We start from the raw sequence: 17,733 nt of genomic DNA on the forward strand, positions 1-17,733 counted from the left end.
CCATGCCCTTATTAAGATTAGGTTTTATCACGTCCTACTTATTTTTAAAATCTCAAGAGGTTTAGATTCTAAATCTAATTTTGTTTATTGGTACTTTGTAACTTAGGCTGCCTTCATGTGTAGGTATAAGATAGAAAGAAACAGAGTAACCGACAAACGAATAGTTCACGACAGGTCGACATGGCAATCGGGGAATGAGACTTATCCTCCTTTCCTCCATTATGAAGTAAAAGAACAAGGTCGGATTTTTCGAAATTCCCACGGGAGCTAAGCCGCATGCGGTCACTACTAAAAACTAAAAAGTAAGTACAGCAATAAGAAAGTTGTATACAAGCGTTTAGCCACAACATACTCGTTTGGAATAGTACTTTATATTCTACAAAGGAACCTTTTTTCGAGGGATAACAGAATTACCAACAAAACGGATGCGCCGATTACCGAGCCCCTCATAAATAAATAGTTTACAACCCCCCAAGGATCTCTAGAAGACGAAAATAAGGAACCTTCATCTAAAAACGGATCGTAGCACGTACAATCGACCTGCGAAACGAAAATCATATCACATCGCACTAATATTATACCTAATAACGGCGAAAGTTTGTGTGTTTGTTTGTATGTTATCACTCTTTCACCCAAAAATACATAGCAGAGATACCCGGAAATTGACTTCGGCAACTTTTTATCCCGGGAAAGCAAAGAGTTCCCACGGGATTTTTAAAACCTAACTCCAGCGGACAGAGTCGCAGGCATCATCAAGTTAAGCAACTTAATATAAATGAATTACTAAGTATAGAAGTGGGCATTACAAGTCTATTTTTATTTCTCGTATTTACATTATTCTCGACTTTTAGACGTATGGAACCCTAAAAAGTTCAAAATTGCCAAAATCTAGGTTACTTTCATTTACGAGTCGTCAACGGAGGACAGCCATCGCACTTCGTAGCTCGTAGCACGTCCGTAGCTTCCAATGTTCAGAGTTTCAGTTTAGCTACGACGGCCGAGCGTAGAGGACGCGTAGCGGAAAACTCCGCGGAAATGCCGCGCTTGCGATTCCGATATGTAACGGATTATTCGCTCCGATAATTCCGCACGTGATTGTGCCGTAGAACTTGTAGATACCGTTTGTGAAGGATTCTTTTCCGCCATTTTCGTGTCGTTTTTCGCTCGAACGTTTGACGTGCTACGCTTATGACTTTACAGCTGTGAAATTACTTATTGATTGCTCGTATCGGATATAATGGTAAGTAATAAATGAATAATTGATTTATTGTTGGTACTGTTTTATTGTGTTCTATACTCGTTACTGTGGAAATCTTGAATTGGCTTTCTTTACCTTACTTTTTATTTGAACATGAAAATGGTAATAGTATCTTACATTAGTATTTTATTAAGTTATGAGGAATAAATTTCTTTTTATTTCTCTATGTCCTTATTTTTTCTGAAAGTTTTGTATTTTAAAAGAAATAAGTACTAAAAATGTTTGTTTAATGTACTTAGAGCAACTAAAGGCTTATAAATAATACTTATGTACGTATATCGGTGGCCTGTATAAGAACCGCCAAGAAACTTAGCAGTTACTATTTTCAAAACGCAAAAATATTGCAATAATCAATGTCATAAAATCACTATACCTAAAGTTATTAAGTTCGTTTATCTTATCTTAATCATTTTTAGCATGTACTGTCCCACGTCTGGACAAAGGCTCCCTCCGATTTTCCATCATTCCCTATTCTGGGCATCTTTGGGCCATGTAACTGTAAAATCGAACTCATCATGCCATCGTCGTCTCGGCCTGCCACGCTGGCGTTGATGATTCTGGGGAGTCCAGAAAGAAGCAGATGTTGCCCATAAATTATCTTTTTTTTTTTTTATTCATAGACTAGCGCTTGGCTGCAATCAGACTTGCTAGTAAGTGATGATGCAGCCTAAGATAAAGCGCGTTTGCTTAGAAGTTGCCTATCCACTCGTGACTTGAAGGTACCCATATTAAAAGTAGAAGGGAAAACTGATGCCGGAAGTGCTTTCCATATGCTAGCGGTTCGGATTAGAAACGAGGAAGTAAATCACTTTGTACGTGTCCGAGGAATTTCAACTACGTACGGATCTAGCATACGGCTCACAACATGGCCTGTCCAATCCCATTGAGTACTAAACCATTTATTTTCAAATTCCATTATTATTTATATATTAATTATTATGCAATAAGTAAATATGATTTTCCAGCGTCTTTTGGAAGTTCGCGTGCGGTAGGAAGCCAAAGTTTGATTTAGTTCGGCCATTAGGGACATGAAGCTTCATGATTTGAATCAATTATATCTGAAAGTTAAATAAGTCTTCTTTTATAGAGCACGGAATATTAAGATTTGGATGGTTATTTACTGTAACATTAATTTTACTTTTTTGAATTTGTAATAGTACCTAGCCGTGATGGCGTAGTGGTTAAAACGTCCGCTTTCTATTCGGGAGGTCGGGGGTTCGATCCCAGGCACGCACCTCCAACTTTTCGAACTTATGTGCATTTTTAGCAATTAAATATCATTTGCTTTAACGGTGAAGGAAAATATCGTGAGGAAACCTGCATGCCTGAGAGTTTTTCGTAATGTTTTCAAAGGTACTGTGAAGTCTGCCAATTTTCACACACCGCCATGCTGGCACATGGCCAGCATGGCGGACTATGGCCTAAAACCATTTCATTCTGAGAAAAGAGCCGCGCTCAGTAAAGAGGCGAATCGGGAACTCCTGTTCCCTCTTAGAATGAGAAAAATTTGATCATAGTATACCACGCAGGCACGTGCGGATTGGCAGCCAAAAAAAATACTGACACTGAAAATATACCTAGGTCCGATGTTTTACTTCTGGGCCTACCTAAGCCTCTACTAAGTTACAAATAGCAATTACCTCATAAATTCATTGAGAACATGGAAATGGACTTTCCCATTTGCCTATTTTTCCTGTTTTCGGAGCTCTGAATAAATATTTGTAATATTTGTCGTGACAAAAATAGGAGCACTCTTTGAATTATTCATGCCTTGTTTTTTTATTTCATTACTTTTGAGATCAAGTATTTTAGTAATGCGGAGGTTTATATTTGTTTTGATAAGCTTCTAACTTTGACTCTCTCACCTACTTTTGGATACGAATAACTAAGTTTTCAGTAGCAGATATCAATACTAATAAATAAAATTGAAGTGTCTGTCTGTTTGAACGGGCTAATCTTCGGAATGACTAAAATTATTTTGACGGAATTTTCACAGACAAGTAGAGGATTAACCAAGGAGTACCATAGGCTACTTTTTTAACCGACTTTGAAAAATGGAATTGTATTTTTCTAAATATGTACACTGATATCACCGAGATTTCTGAACTGATTTGCGTAATTTTTTTTAATCGTTAAGGGAACTATGCGACATTGTTCCATATAAAAAATTTAGATTCCACGCGGGCGAAGCTGCGGGCATCATCTAGTAGAAAATAAGCTTACAAAATAATCGATCGACCGGTTTTAATAAGTGGATGGTTCTGTTGCGGCGAACAGTTTTTACAATCAATATTGGGAATTTATACATTTTATAAATTGGCTCAGATCTGGTCTGGTAGGTGGCAGGCTTTGGTCGTGGCTAGTTTCCACGCTGCCAGCAAAGTAGTGCTCCTAAGCGATTTCCAGTACAATTGCCTACGTACATAAAAATCAAAGTCAAAGCAGTTTGTTCAAAATAGTTACAACTGTGCACTTTTATGCTGACAATAATTTTTGAATATGTAAGATAATTTAGGTAATGGTGATAATTAATTACGTAAACTCAAAACTAAAGCTAGAAGAGTTCCAAACAAGCCCTGGTCTGAAAAGATCTTACAACAATCTCGGCCGGGTATCCCTTGAAAGGATAGGGTTGTATTCTCAATATAATATTCTGGATAATATTCTGGAAAAGAGTAGGTATATCCATAGGTTTATTAAAAGAGTAGCACGTCACCACCTTGGATTTCACGACTTAATTGAGATGTCATAAAATGAACGTTTATAATATTATTATAGCTAGTAAACTAACTACGTAAAATCTAGGTTTAAAATTTTCATGTTGTTAGTTCATGGTAATAAAGCAGTTTATAGCCGCCATGAAACCCTCTGTTAGCTACTATACCTACTTTTTGGCGACTTCCCTGGCGCTGTGGTAAGGGCTATGGTCCCATTAGTAGGAGGTCTCGGGTTTGATTCCCGGTAGGAGCTTAGAATTTTATAATTTCTCAATTTCTGTCTGGTCTGGTGGAAGGCCGTGGCTAGTTACCATCCTACTGGTAAAGCCGTGCCTCCAAGCGATTTAGCGTTCCAGTACGATGCCGTGTAGAAACCAAAGGAGCATGGGTTTAATGAACACTGCCATATACCTTCCAGGTTAGCCCGCATCCATCTTAGACTGCATCATCACTTACCACCAGGTAAGATTGCAGTTTAAGGGCTGACTTGTATCTGAATTAAAAAAATACCAACTTGCGTTAATTTAAGTTGTTAAAACATAGCGCATCCCGCTCCTAAGTAAGTTCCGCCCATAAAATATAATGTAGATTGGAATAGCTGGTTCACACGCACCACCGTGTGCTACCGAAGAGAACTCCTTAGTAGGTATAATGCGTTCAAAGTAACAATGGGAATGCCATATTTGGTCTATCTGTCAGGTGTCATTTGAAAGGTACGGTTATCAAAGAAAGTATTTCACATACGACACGGCGTTTATTTATCATTATTATTGCCTAAAAAACTGAGGACTTTTACCCGACTACGGGAAAGCCAAAAGGAAGGGTTATGATTTTAGCAATGTATGTATGTTTGTGTCAGATTTTATGTGTTGGCGTAGCACCTAAATTACTGGGCCGATTTTGATGAATGAGGTGTTAGTCAATTCGTTATTACTGTCCGTTGTAGGAATACATTTTGAGATCTTGTATATAGGGGAAATCAGTTGTGATGATGATAAAGATGATCCCTAGGTATTCTGAGATTGATGCAGACATCAGTAGAGTTGAAGTCCGACTAAATCATTCTCATCCGAGATTAATTCTTTTGTAAATATATATATTTTTTTGTTGACTGTACCTGTACCTAAGCGGAACTTCAAAATATGGCGTTCACAATTTCCCTTACTTAGTTTGTACGCGTTATATATTTCTTAAAGGACAACAGCATTTTAGGCCCCTAGGCGTAGGACTTGGACAGTAAGTGGGTAGTGATAAAAAATCCAATACATTTAAAGCAATCTGTATAATACCGGCCGGTCCCGAAGGAAATTATAGTTCATAATGTGATTTCAGTCATGATAGGTATTAGATAGCTAACAAAATACCGGGAATGAGTGATAATTTTTTTTATATACCTAAGCTTATATTTTCTTACATCTAGCTACAACCAAGTTACACTAACAAACAGGTTGTAATTCTAGTTTTTGAGAAAACTTGTAAAAATCATGTATAAAAAAGGTAGGTATAAAACTTGTTGGACTAAGTGCCCGAGAGGTCCAGACCTTCGTTATTTTATAAAAGCTGAAAGTTTCTATGCGCTTTGTCGCCAACACAGGTCGGAACGATCAGCGACTACTTATGAAGTTTGGATCATATTATTGGCTTTGGCAGATATAACAGGTAACAAACACAGGTATAAAATCAAAATATAAAGTCTGACTTTTTCGAAATTGTATTAGAAATCAAGTCATATATCGTTGCAACCCCCTGCCAGACACCCTTAAACTTTAATATGTCTTGGGTTAAGAAGTATCCTATAGGTTTTGATTTGACAGACAGATAAACCGACAACGAAGTGATCCCATAAGGGCTCCTTTTTCTTTTTAAGGTACCTTAGGTGTCTCTTTAAGGTTTTACCCTAAAAACAACCTAGCTGCAGGTAAAACGTACAATCCGTCGCACCTGCTTGGGAGACCTTAATCTAGTAACTGTAATCTGAAACGCATATAAATCAAGTCGATGATTTATCCGATAGTAAGCCCCCAAGGCCCAAGGCCTTAACGGAATATATTTTAAGCACGTGAGTTTTATCGCAATTCTTTCTTTAACTTGTTCCTTAGAAGATGTTCGTAGAATTTAGATGTGATATTTTTTGTTTTAGAGGATTTATTGGTCGTACAATTTATTGCACGTTTTATGTTTTCTGTTCTAACTTATTGTCGGTCCCTTTCACTTGATATTCATATCAAGGAGTTCCAAACTAGGCCTAACTAACTGGTAGTATTTGCTGCGAATCCAAATTACATTATTACAAGCTAATGATTTTGTTTCCGTGGACTTAGGTTTTTAGAAATCCCGCGAGGACTCTTTTATTTTCCGGAATATAAAGTAATTTCTGTCGGATGTCTTTTACTCTACCTGTGCAAAAATTACGTCGATTCGTTGCATCGTTGCGACGTGATTGAATTCGAATTTTATTTCAATTTTTGAAGATTTACCAAATAATAAAATTTATAAAGCCGTGATAGCCAAGTGGATAAGACATCCGCTTCTATTCGGAAGTTCGCGGGTTCGATTCCGGGCATGCACCTCTAATTTTTAGGGTTCCGTATCTCAAAAGGAAAAACGAACCCTTATAGGATCACTTTGTTGTCTGTCTGTCTGTCTGTCCGTCGTGTCTGTCAAGAAAGCCTATAGGGTACTTCCCGTTCACCTAGCATTATGAAATTTGGCAGATAGGTACGTCTTATAGCACAAGTAAAGCAATAAATCCGAAAACCGTGAATATGTGGTTACATCATTAAAAAAATTATTTAAATGTGTTTAAAGTGGGGTATCATATTATGAAAGGGGTTAATACCTGTACATTCTAAAACTGATTTTTACTTATTTATTTTTAAGCATAATATTTTTTGATTTATCGTGAAAAATGACGGAAAAAATACCCGAGTACGGAACCCTCGGTGTGCGAGTCCGAGTCGCACTTGGCTGGTTTCTTTACCAGTTACCTTGGATGTTCGGAGGCCTGCTATTTTTGTGTCATTAGATTTATAGCTGGTGAGATTTATGAGGGTGGCGACTGCCGGTGGGCGTGAATACCAAACGAAGTTAGTGATTTAGAATTTATTCAATAAATTGCTCCGACTTCGCAAGAGTGAGTGCAAAACTTTATTCAAACTAGAAATTAATACTTTATCTTTATTCTTAAGCGACATTTTCGATAGGCGAAGGTTTTGCGTAGAAACCTTTTTGTAATTTAGTGTTCCCTGGAGATTAATTTTCATTCTTATCGGCTTATTAACCCTTAAAGGTTTAATGCCTTATTTGTTCAGTTAAGCTATTATTGTGGTCAAATTTTTATGAATCTTATAAATTAGTTAACCGATAAGTACATTATTTTAGTGGGTTTACCTGCAAAATAAAAAATTTGCAATCCCATTTTATTGGTCAAAAATTTGCTGACTTATTTCAAGGTTTTAGTCCCATCAGTTTTAGCTGTAAGTTAGAAAAACGTTATTTGCTGGCTATGTTAAATGTAGCTAACTGGTCCCTTTTCCCTCTAACTAAGCGTAGAGCTGGTGCTACGAGTAGGTTTAATGTACGACAATAACAACGACGCTTTGAAGCTCTACGAAGCGTAGCGCTCTACGGTTTGAACTTACGAGTACTTTTAATACGTATTTGGTAATTTTAAAACCCTTTAACTTGTAGTATTTTGATCATGATCTACATTTCAAGTTATTGGAGAATATTCAAATAGTGTTTATAAAGCAACAAATAAGAATCTATTTATATAAAAGGAAAAGCTTACTGACTGACTGACTGATTGATCTATAAACGCACAGCTTAAACTACTGGATGGATCGGGCTGCAATTAGGCAGATAGCTATTATAAAGTAAACATCCGCTAAGGCAGGATTTTTGAAAATTCAATCCCTAAAGGGTAAAATATAGGTTTAAATTTTGTGTAGTCCACGTGGAAGAAGTCGTGGGCATAAGTTATTTATGTATAAGTATGTCTGTCTGTTACTTTGTAATGGATCAGCCACTGAATCAATCTTGTTGGGCACAAAGACTCGCACCCTAGAGACCAATATATAAAGGATATGTTTTGTCCTGGAAAGTAAAGAAATTCTCATGAGATTTTTAAAATCTGTGGTTGATACAATTCGTACAAAGGTACTTAGAGGCTGTTTGATTGGTGTGCGAACGATCTACCTACCTACGCGACCTAGAAAAAACTTCAGACTTAGTAAGAAAGTAAGTAGTGACGTAGTGACATGGTCGCTAACTATGGGCTCATAAGAAAACTGAGGCTGAAATCTATAGAGCGTACTTTAACTTTGCTCAGACTTAAGTCAGAGTTAAAACGAGACAGATCGATGTGAGCGTTATAACGTTGTCTCGTTTTAACAGTGTCTTAAGAGGGCTCTCTCCGTCACTCATTTCATACAAACGTAGTTCCAAATTCATTTGAATACTAAGCAACCAAAGTCCATGAAATTTTGCAGACATATTCTAAAAAGTAATATATATGTCTGTGGTTTTCCAGATTTCTGTTAAAATATTCGCTTTCAAAGTTACGCGGTCTTAAAAATTCACATACAAATCTTTGAGCCCTGGAAATTTTAAAACTACATATTTTTAGAAAAATCTAAAACACACAGACACAGATATTAGTTTCTAGAATATATCTGCAAAATTTCATGGACTTTGGTTGCTTAGTATTCAAATGAATTTGGAACTACGTTGGTATGAAACTAGTGACGAAGAGAGCCCTGTTAAGTCTGAGCAAATTCAAAGAAAGCTCTATAAGTCTATAGATTCTAGCCTCAGACTCACTCAGCGGGCGATGGAGAGAGCTGTGATTAGAGTTTCTTTGCGTGATCAAATCAGAAATGAGGAGATCCGTTGTAATAACCGACATTACTCATGGAAGTGGTAATGGGTAGGGCACATAGTTGGAAAAACTTATAGACGTTGGAGTTCCAAGGTGCTCGAATGCCGACCGGAAAGTGCAGCGTTGGAAGACTGCTCGTTAGGTAGACAGATACATTAAACTTTGATTTGAGCCTCGATAGCTCAACGGTTGAGGAGCGGACTGAATTCCGAAAGGTCGGCGGTTCAAACCCCTCCCGTTGCACTTTTGTCGTACCCACTCCTGGCACAAGCTTTACCCTTAATTGGAGGGGAAAGGGGAGTATTAGTCATGATTAGCTTAGCTAATTAACCCCCGACCCAAAAAGAGGGATGTTATAAGTTTGACGTGTGTGTGTATCTGAGTATCTGTCTGTGGCATCGTAGCCCCTAAATTAATAAACCGATTTTAATTTAGTTTTTTTTTTTGTTTGAAAGGTGGCTCGATCGAGAGTGTTGTTAGCTATAATCCAAGAAAATCGGTTCAGCCGTTTGAAAGTTATCAGCTCTTTTCTAGTTGTCGGGGGTGTTATACATTTTTAATTTACACTTGTATTCTTATGAAAAAAAAACGAGGTGCAGGGAGCTGCTGGATTCAGGCGGCGCAATACTGTGGTATGTGGAAGTCCCTAACTTACTTAGGACTAATTTCTATTAATTGATGATGATGATGATGAAAAAAATTACGCTAAAAGAACATATAAAATCGGCAATCGACAATACACCAGATACGTAGAAACGCCCAAATCGCCCGACGATTTATTTGATAACTTTCTGAGACTTTCCTGGTATCGCTGCTAATGTATTGAGAGATAACTTCACGAGTATCTGAATTCTTTCCGAATTGATTTCTTCGAAAGTTTCTGAACTGTAATTTTCTACGAATTCTTTCAAGGGTAACAGTTTATCACTATCATGGGAATTGATAGCGTAGTGGTTAAAATGTCGGCCGGTCAAGGGTTCGATCCCGGGCACGCACCGCTAACTTTTCGGGTTATATTATGTGCGTGCAATCAAACATCACTCGCTTTAACGGTGAAGTAAAACTTCGTGAGGAAACCTGCATACGAGAGTTTTTTTATAACGTTCTCAAAGTTGTTAAACCTAGTTGATAATCACACATTGGTAGAATTTTCTTGAGAAAAATATAATATTTTGGCGGACTTCTATATCATTCGGCATACGACTATATTTTAATTCGGAGCGCAATTTCGCGTTCAACGTAACAATAATATTGAAATATTAGAGATGCGCCGTAATATTATCTGCGCCAGAGAAACGTCGAAAAGAATTTCTGCATGCGGAATTCCATTCGCTGTTTATAGTAACTCCACTAAACTGGATTGCAAAAATTCTACCGAGAATAATACAGCAAATCGACACCTATACAATATCCTACTAATAAGTGTGGATGTTTGGATATTTGTTACTCAATCACGCAAAAACTACTGGACGGATTTGGCTGAAATTTGGAATGGGGATAGATTATACCCTGGGTTAATACATAGGCTACTTTTTATTCCGAAAAATAAAAGAGTTCCCGCGGGATTTTGAAAAACATAAATCCTCGCGGACGAAGTTGCGGGCATCAGCTAGTACAAAATAATTAATAACCCCTTGTCGGTATATTTGACAACCTCCCTGGCGCAGTGGTAAACGCACGGCTTTGCCGGTAGGTAGGGTGATAGAGGGGTAGGTTCTGAAATGATAAAATTCCAAAGCCTTGCCGGGAATCGAACCCGGGACCTCCCATTAATAAGACCATAGTGGAATTCTTTATAACCTAAATCCACGCAGGCAAAATCACAGGAAAAAGCTAAAGCTAAACTAGTAACGAAGTATTAAAGCTGCTGGTTGCGATAAAATTTTGCTCAACAAATACAAACCTAATAACTACTTACCGCTCCGCAAAAGATAAACTAAAAGTTAAAACCTATCGTATCGTGCGAATGAGGCCTACAAACAAGCTAGAGTTATTTAATATTCATTATACAGTGTAAACAATAAACAATAGAGAGTAGGCGTTGTTTTCTCTCGGTTACTGTTAAATGAAACTGTATTAAATAAATAGCAGGCAAAGTTCTCGAGATAAAGGTAATATTGGTCGTCCCACGCGGGGTTCCACACTGAAATAACCTGGGTGATAACGCAAGCCAGGGAGTTGTCACATACTAGAGATTTCTACTACACATTTCATTAAATTAAGCTTCATGCAATAAATAAAAAAAGATGAGTAATCGGAACTTATCATACACCTTTAACAGGGCTCTCTCCGTCACTCATTTCATACAATCGTAGTTCCAATTTCATTTGAATATTAAGCAACCAAAGTCCATGAAATTTTGCAGACATATTCTAGAAACTAATATCTGTGTCTGTGGTGTTTTAGATTTTTCTAAAAATATGTAGTTTTAAAATTACAGGGGCTCAAAGATTTGTATGAAATTTTCAAGACCGCGTAACTTTGAAACCGAATATTTTAACAGAAATCTGGAAAACCACAGACATAGATATTAGTTCTAGAATATGTCTGCAAAATTTCATGGACTTTGGTTGCTTAATATTCAAATGAAATTGGAACTACGATTGTATGAAACGAGTGGAAACGAGTGACGGAGAGAGCCCTCTTAAGTCAAAAAATAAAATCAAAATCATTTATTCAAAATAGGTAGGTACTACTGTACACCTTTTATTTGTCCGATTAGTTAGATTTGAAAGATGATATTATAGTGGTGATAATTAATTACGTAGACTTAAAACTAAAGCAACGAGGGTTCCAAACGCGCCCACGTCTGAGAAGATCCCACAACAAACTCAGCCGGAAGTATTAATATAAGCTCCATTTAATGTTGGCGTTTTTTTGACGCAGTGTATGAGGACTGCATCTCTATGGTGATAACTCGGTGACACAAGGATGCCGTTAGATTAGATTGAAATTCCTTCCGCAACAATATCGAACACAACATGTTTCTATTGTCGATAAAATATAGACCTATTTCAACAGTAATATTGTAGTCTTCCTAAGTTTATACGTACTTGTACATAGCTTGGGAGTGAATTTGTACTGAGCTGGATTTTTTTTTTCGGGTTGTACCACACATGACACAGTTTATTTCGGCGCTTTTTCTGCTTGAGGTATTTTGGCTTTAATCGCTCGGACATGCTTGGAGTCCAAACATGTCCGATCCGAATCCGTGAAAATACGTTCCAAAGTAGTCATTTGTATGGTAGCTTACGCACTAGATCAGACTTCCATCATCCGATCTCCGTCATCCTTCAGAATATCTCGGATGTGCTTCGGATATATTATGACGTAGACATCTCAAAGATGTGCACTTGCATTTGGATCAGAGATCGGATTAGTGCGAAAGCAATATCCGAGTACGGTCGGAATTTTTTATATCCGTATGCCCGCGACTTCGTCCGCGTGGATTTAGATTTTTATAAATCCCGTGGGAACTGTTTGATTTTCCGGGATAGAAGTTGCCTATTTCGATTACAGGGACGCAAGCTACTTCGGTACCAAATTTCATACAAATTGGTTAAGTGGATGGGTCTTTAGGAATCCCGTGAGATCTTTGATTTTCCGGGATAAAAAGTAGTCTATGTCCGTCCCCGGGATATAAGCTAACCTTGTACCAAATTTCGTCAGAATCAGTTACACTGTTGGGCCGTGAAAAGGTAGCAGACAGACAGACAGACAGATAGACAGACATACAGACAGACAGACACACTTTCGCATGTATAATATTATAGTATGGATATGGATTTTCACGGACTCGAATCGGATGAGTGCGTAAGCTCTTACCCATCCATCAACATTGTAGTGAAGCGCAAAGCTGCGATAAATAAAAAAATGCGTACATCGCAGTATAAATTTCAAGCACGTCTCGGACATTACACCGGGAGAGCATAAAATGGTGGTCGTTCATCTCCGAAGAGATTTAGCGTTGATGTTTATGTGCGTTTAAGGTAAAGCGCGCCCATTTCTTATTTTTATCTAGACGCTAATTGCTGGGGCTCCTTTGCTCTTCCGTTTTCTTTAAGTCTAGTTGGTTTCATATTTCTTTCTGCGGTTACTTTTCTAATTGAAGTTGAAATAGTATCTACTGAATGTAGGCTTGAGTCTGTGTTGAGAGCTCTACATTGGAAACTGTAGACAAGTACGTACACATTCCTGGGACACATAAATCAGCTCAGCACGCGACAGGTTGAGATGGCAATCGCGATGGGGACGCCCCGCACACCCGCACAGGCCCCGCGCTTACCGTACACGTGTGCAGGGTGTCGCCCCGCCGCTTGCCATCTCGACCTGTAGCAAACTATAGGTAGGTTCAATTAAATTTCGAGAGAGAAGTTAACCCCCAAATCTAATTCGGCTGGGAAGCTTCGAGACCTTCGTCTCGTCTTTTCATTGCTTGAATACCAAAGTCTTCAAACGGTGCGTGTTATTGTATGCATAAAGTGTTATGAATATGCAATGAAATGATTCATAAAGATAGCTAGGTAGTTCTACAAAATGATATAAATAACAGTGCCTAGCAAAGTTCCATGGACCCCAAACTAGGGTTCACTGTGCTATGGGAAGCCAGTCTTTCATCCGAACATGAATGAGTAGGTATAATTTCTTTATCTTTAACGCTAAGCACAATAAAATGTCTTAATTATAGTTATTTGAAATAATAAAATTATAATTAGTGGTTAAAATTAGGTAGTCATTAAAAATAGATATAAAACAGTCTCTAACTATTTAGTTGCTAGCTCATAATCTAGAACTCAAAAATAGTGAAACTAAACTTTCTGAAATTCTCGCCTATGATGTATCAGGACTCCAAAAGTACTGAAATTGAATTTTCTGAAATTCTTTCCTGCGAAGTATCTATTAATAAAGTTTAATGGAAAATTCCAGTCGTATTTTTCCAGTTATTATTAAATAAATATCTACCTACGTTTATTCGCTTATCCAATCTAAAAATAACAGATAAATTAATTCGCTCATTAATTTTGCTGGGTTCACCGAATTTTGTGTACCTACTCAATGAGATTTTATAAAAAAAATATCGTATCAAAGTAGAAAGACTATAAAGGCGTTGAAAGGAAAATGTAAATTAATGAGTACGAAAAAAGCTTTTGTCTCAACTTTTTTGATTTAATGTCAATGAGATCTTTATAAAAATAAAGACATATTTTTGACCAAAACAACAGATTTTAAGTTATAATTATTTTACGACCATTTTTATAATACCTAGGGTTTCTAAATGGTATTGTACCTAGACCTACTGAAATAATAGATCTACTGGTGCCTACTACATAAGCTATCATCATTTCAACCCATCACCAGACCACTATTGTATAAAGGTCTCTTAGAATGAGAAAGGTGTAGGTCTACGCTGGCCATGTGCAGATTGGCAGACTTCATAGATTTGAGAACTCCGAGTTATGTAAGTTTCCTAAGTATATAATATTCGATTGCCAAAAACGTACATAAGAATGTACGTTTGAAGAATGTAGAGATGAGATGTAGAGATTAATATTGTATGAAGAATGTAGAGATGTATAGCTTCCTAGGACTTCCGAATAGTAGGTTGAAGCACTATCACTGCATACCTGTCTGTGACCGCACCTTACCTATTAAAAAATCGGCCAAGTGCGAGTCGGACTCGCGCACCGAGGGTTCCGTACTCAAAAACTATTATGCATAAAAATAAACAAAAACCTGTTTTAGAATGTACAGGTAAAGTCCTTTCATACGATACCCCACTTGGTATAGTTATCTTACTCTGATAAACATATTTTTAATTTTTTTAATGATGTAACCACAAATTCACGGTTTTCAGATTTATTCCTTTACTTGTGCTATAAGACCTACCTACCTGCGAAATTTCATGATTCTAGGTCAACGGGGATTACCCTATAGATTTTCTTGACAGACACGACGGACGGACGGACGGACGTACTCTAGGTACGGAACTCTAAAAAATTCGATTAGTGCTACCTCTGGGCCGGTAAGATGGTTAATACATAGTTTTATACTGAAACCTGAAACATTGTATCAATGCAGGCTTTAGCCAATTTCAAAAACGTTACTATCCAATTATAGCCTGGTAAAGCAAAAGCGAAGCTATTACTTAAAGAAATCGTCAAAAAGGAATTAAAGCGACAAAAAATACCAGCTGAATCGAATAGAGAAAAAAGTTGAGATATTTTTGTGGTACAAAATAACTTTAAGCATTTTTTGCTAAGCTTAGCGAAAGGAATAAAAGGTTTTTCAGGAATCTGAAAGAAAATTCCATGACAGGATTTGTCAAAATATTATCGGACCGTTCTCAGAAAAATATTTGAGAAACAGGGATTATTTTGTCGGACTTGTTCATCGGAAGATTGGTATAATCAATCATTAGATAGGATTTATCAATGTTTGATGTTTAATATACTTCTAAGGGCCTGTTTAACAAACTTCCAGATAAATTTTATCTAACGAATAAATTTGACGTTCTGACAGAATTCCAATACAAAAGCTGTTAAAATATCAAATTTATTTGTTGGATAAAGTGTATCCAAAGATGGTCAAACAGACCGTGGGTAAACTGTTCTGTTTTATGACTTGTCTTCATAAATTCATAGTTTAACACGTTTCTTTAGTTTTTGACTAATTAGTAGTTTTGCTTTAAACAATAAACTTATAATTATTTATCATAATTTATCTAAATAATTGTCTTTCTTTATATGACTTTGTTCATAGGTTCTTTCAGCATTTTTTTCCTATTCCAATACAAGTAAGCCCTTACTGTAATCTCACCTAGTGGTGAGTGTCAAGTGATGATGCAGTCTAGATAGAAGCACACTAACGGCCAAAATTAATGCTCAATCTATCTTTAACTTGTCGATAAGTTACTTAGCAACGTTGTTATTTGTCAAAAAGACCAAACCATTTTTGACGAATAACAACTTTGCTAAGTAACTTATCGATAGATTACGGATAGATTGATTTTAAATTTTGGCCGTAAATGGGTATGACAATTTTATTAAACCCATGATACCCTTATCGGTTTCTACACGGCATCGTACCAAAACGCTAATTGCTTGGTGCTACGGCTTTGCAGGTAGGGAGGTAATTAGCCATGGCCGAAGCTTGTTAAATATTTAAGCAAGATGTCAAAACTAACCCATAAATAACTACGTAATAAAATCGTTCCATAAATGATATTGTCATGGTAATCTATGTCTATATGACATAGATAGACGAACGAGGCTCGAAATAGAAAATCGATGAGATTCGCTTCGACTACGGAAACACCATACTCCTTGTACCTACCTACCTAATAAATCACCATAGCTTAGCTGCTTAGTAACGAAAATATTAAAGGCCTTATGAAAGAGTTCAATTTAGGTAACTTAAACTTGTTTAAGAGCTGTGATAGTCTAGTGGTTAAGGTTTGGTTTTTCGTCTCGGAAGGTCAGGCGTTCGATTCCGGACCTCTAATTTTTCGGAGTTATGTGGTTTTAAGCAATCAAATATAACTTGCTTTAACAGTGAAAGAAAATATCGTGAGGAATCTTGCATGCTTGAACGGTGTCTGAAGTCAGCCAATCCGCACTTAGTCTGCGTGGTAGGCTATGTTCAAACCTTTCTCTAAGAGGAGACCCGTACTCAGTAGTGAGCCAGCCAGAGTTGATGTTGATGTAGCTAAAACTCTAGCAACATTTCTTCAGTGTCGTACCTACAACAACATTGTAACTTGTAACATAATATGTCACAAGTTACAACACCTGCTCATTAGCAGGCGGATCTAAAGAGCTGTTACAAGCTGCCTTTTAACAAGCTGTCTTTTTAAAAACCTGTTAATGCAACAGCTTGTTAGCTCGAGCCGCACTTTGATGTTGCTATATGCTGAACATGCTTCTTTTCAATTAATTAATTATCAAGTCCTTCTCCTCATTTTTTTTACTCGGTTTAGGGTTAAGATCTTTTCAGGTTTGTTTGCAGTTTGCTGATGAACAAAAGAATTAAAGTTTCTCTAAGCACAAAATAGCTTTCGACCTAACTTAGAAATGTAAGTATTTAACCAAACCGCAGTTTTTAGCTTCTGAAACAAGATCAAACGTCATTTAGCGATACCGCTCCGTACTCCGTACCATTAGGTGAGATCGCAGTCCTCGAAAACAAAACTTGTTTGCTGAAAAAAAAAATCTTTCTGAAAAAAAAAAAATAGTTTGTAAGTCGTGACTAAAACAAATGATTTTTTGGGGTTTTCTTTCACGGTTCATTGCGATGTTCTAGCTCGGAATATAAATATTTCATACACCCAAAATATAATGTTCATAGTTATGTACGGAACCCAAAAGAGCGAGGCCCGATTCGCACTTGGCAAGTTTTTTTCCATTTTTCCAGCAGTTATAGTCGAGACTCTCGTGGTTAGTACGCACCTTTATCTTTTAAATAATAGATACCTATTTACTTTAAATACCTATTAAAGGAAAATATCGTGAGGAAACATGTTCGCCTGAAAGTTCTCTTCAATGGATTTTTTTTAAATTCAGGTATAAGCTATTGTCACTTGACTGTAATCTCACCTGGTGGTAAGTAATGATGCGGTCTTAGATGGAAGCTGGTTCTTCTCGGTAGTGTAAGCATTCCGATCCAGTGGTAAATTTATCAACTCAAATGAACATCGAAAAAATTTATTTAAATAAAAAAAATCTAGTCTATCCTTGCCACCATTCTAGGTATGACTTGTAGATACGGTAATTAGATTAGGTTAAGTATAAGTTTTATAGTAATATTTAAAAAAAAAAATTAGCTAGGCGCAAGTTCTATATATGTATATCAAGAAATAATAAGAAGATCTATATAATATATTA

General features: G+C 36.9%; 1 protein-coding gene across 1 annotated transcript in view; it reads left to right on the plus strand.

The window, feature by feature from the left end:
• The first annotated feature begins 1,002 nt into the window (after positions 1-1,002).
• LOC123870449 overlaps positions 1,003-17,733 on the plus strand; it is a 102,182-nt gene continuing 85,451 nt past the window's right edge. The window contains exon 1 of the mRNA XM_045913766.1: positions 1,003-1,240. The gene's annotated coding sequence lies outside the window, so the exon portion shown is untranslated. The remainder of the gene's footprint in view (positions 1,241-17,733) is intronic.

This window comes from Maniola jurtina, chromosome 12, assembly GCF_905333055.1.
Source record: "Maniola jurtina chromosome 12, ilManJurt1.1, whole genome shotgun sequence".
Lineage (NCBI taxonomy): Eukaryota > Metazoa > Arthropoda > Insecta > Lepidoptera > Nymphalidae > Maniola > Maniola jurtina.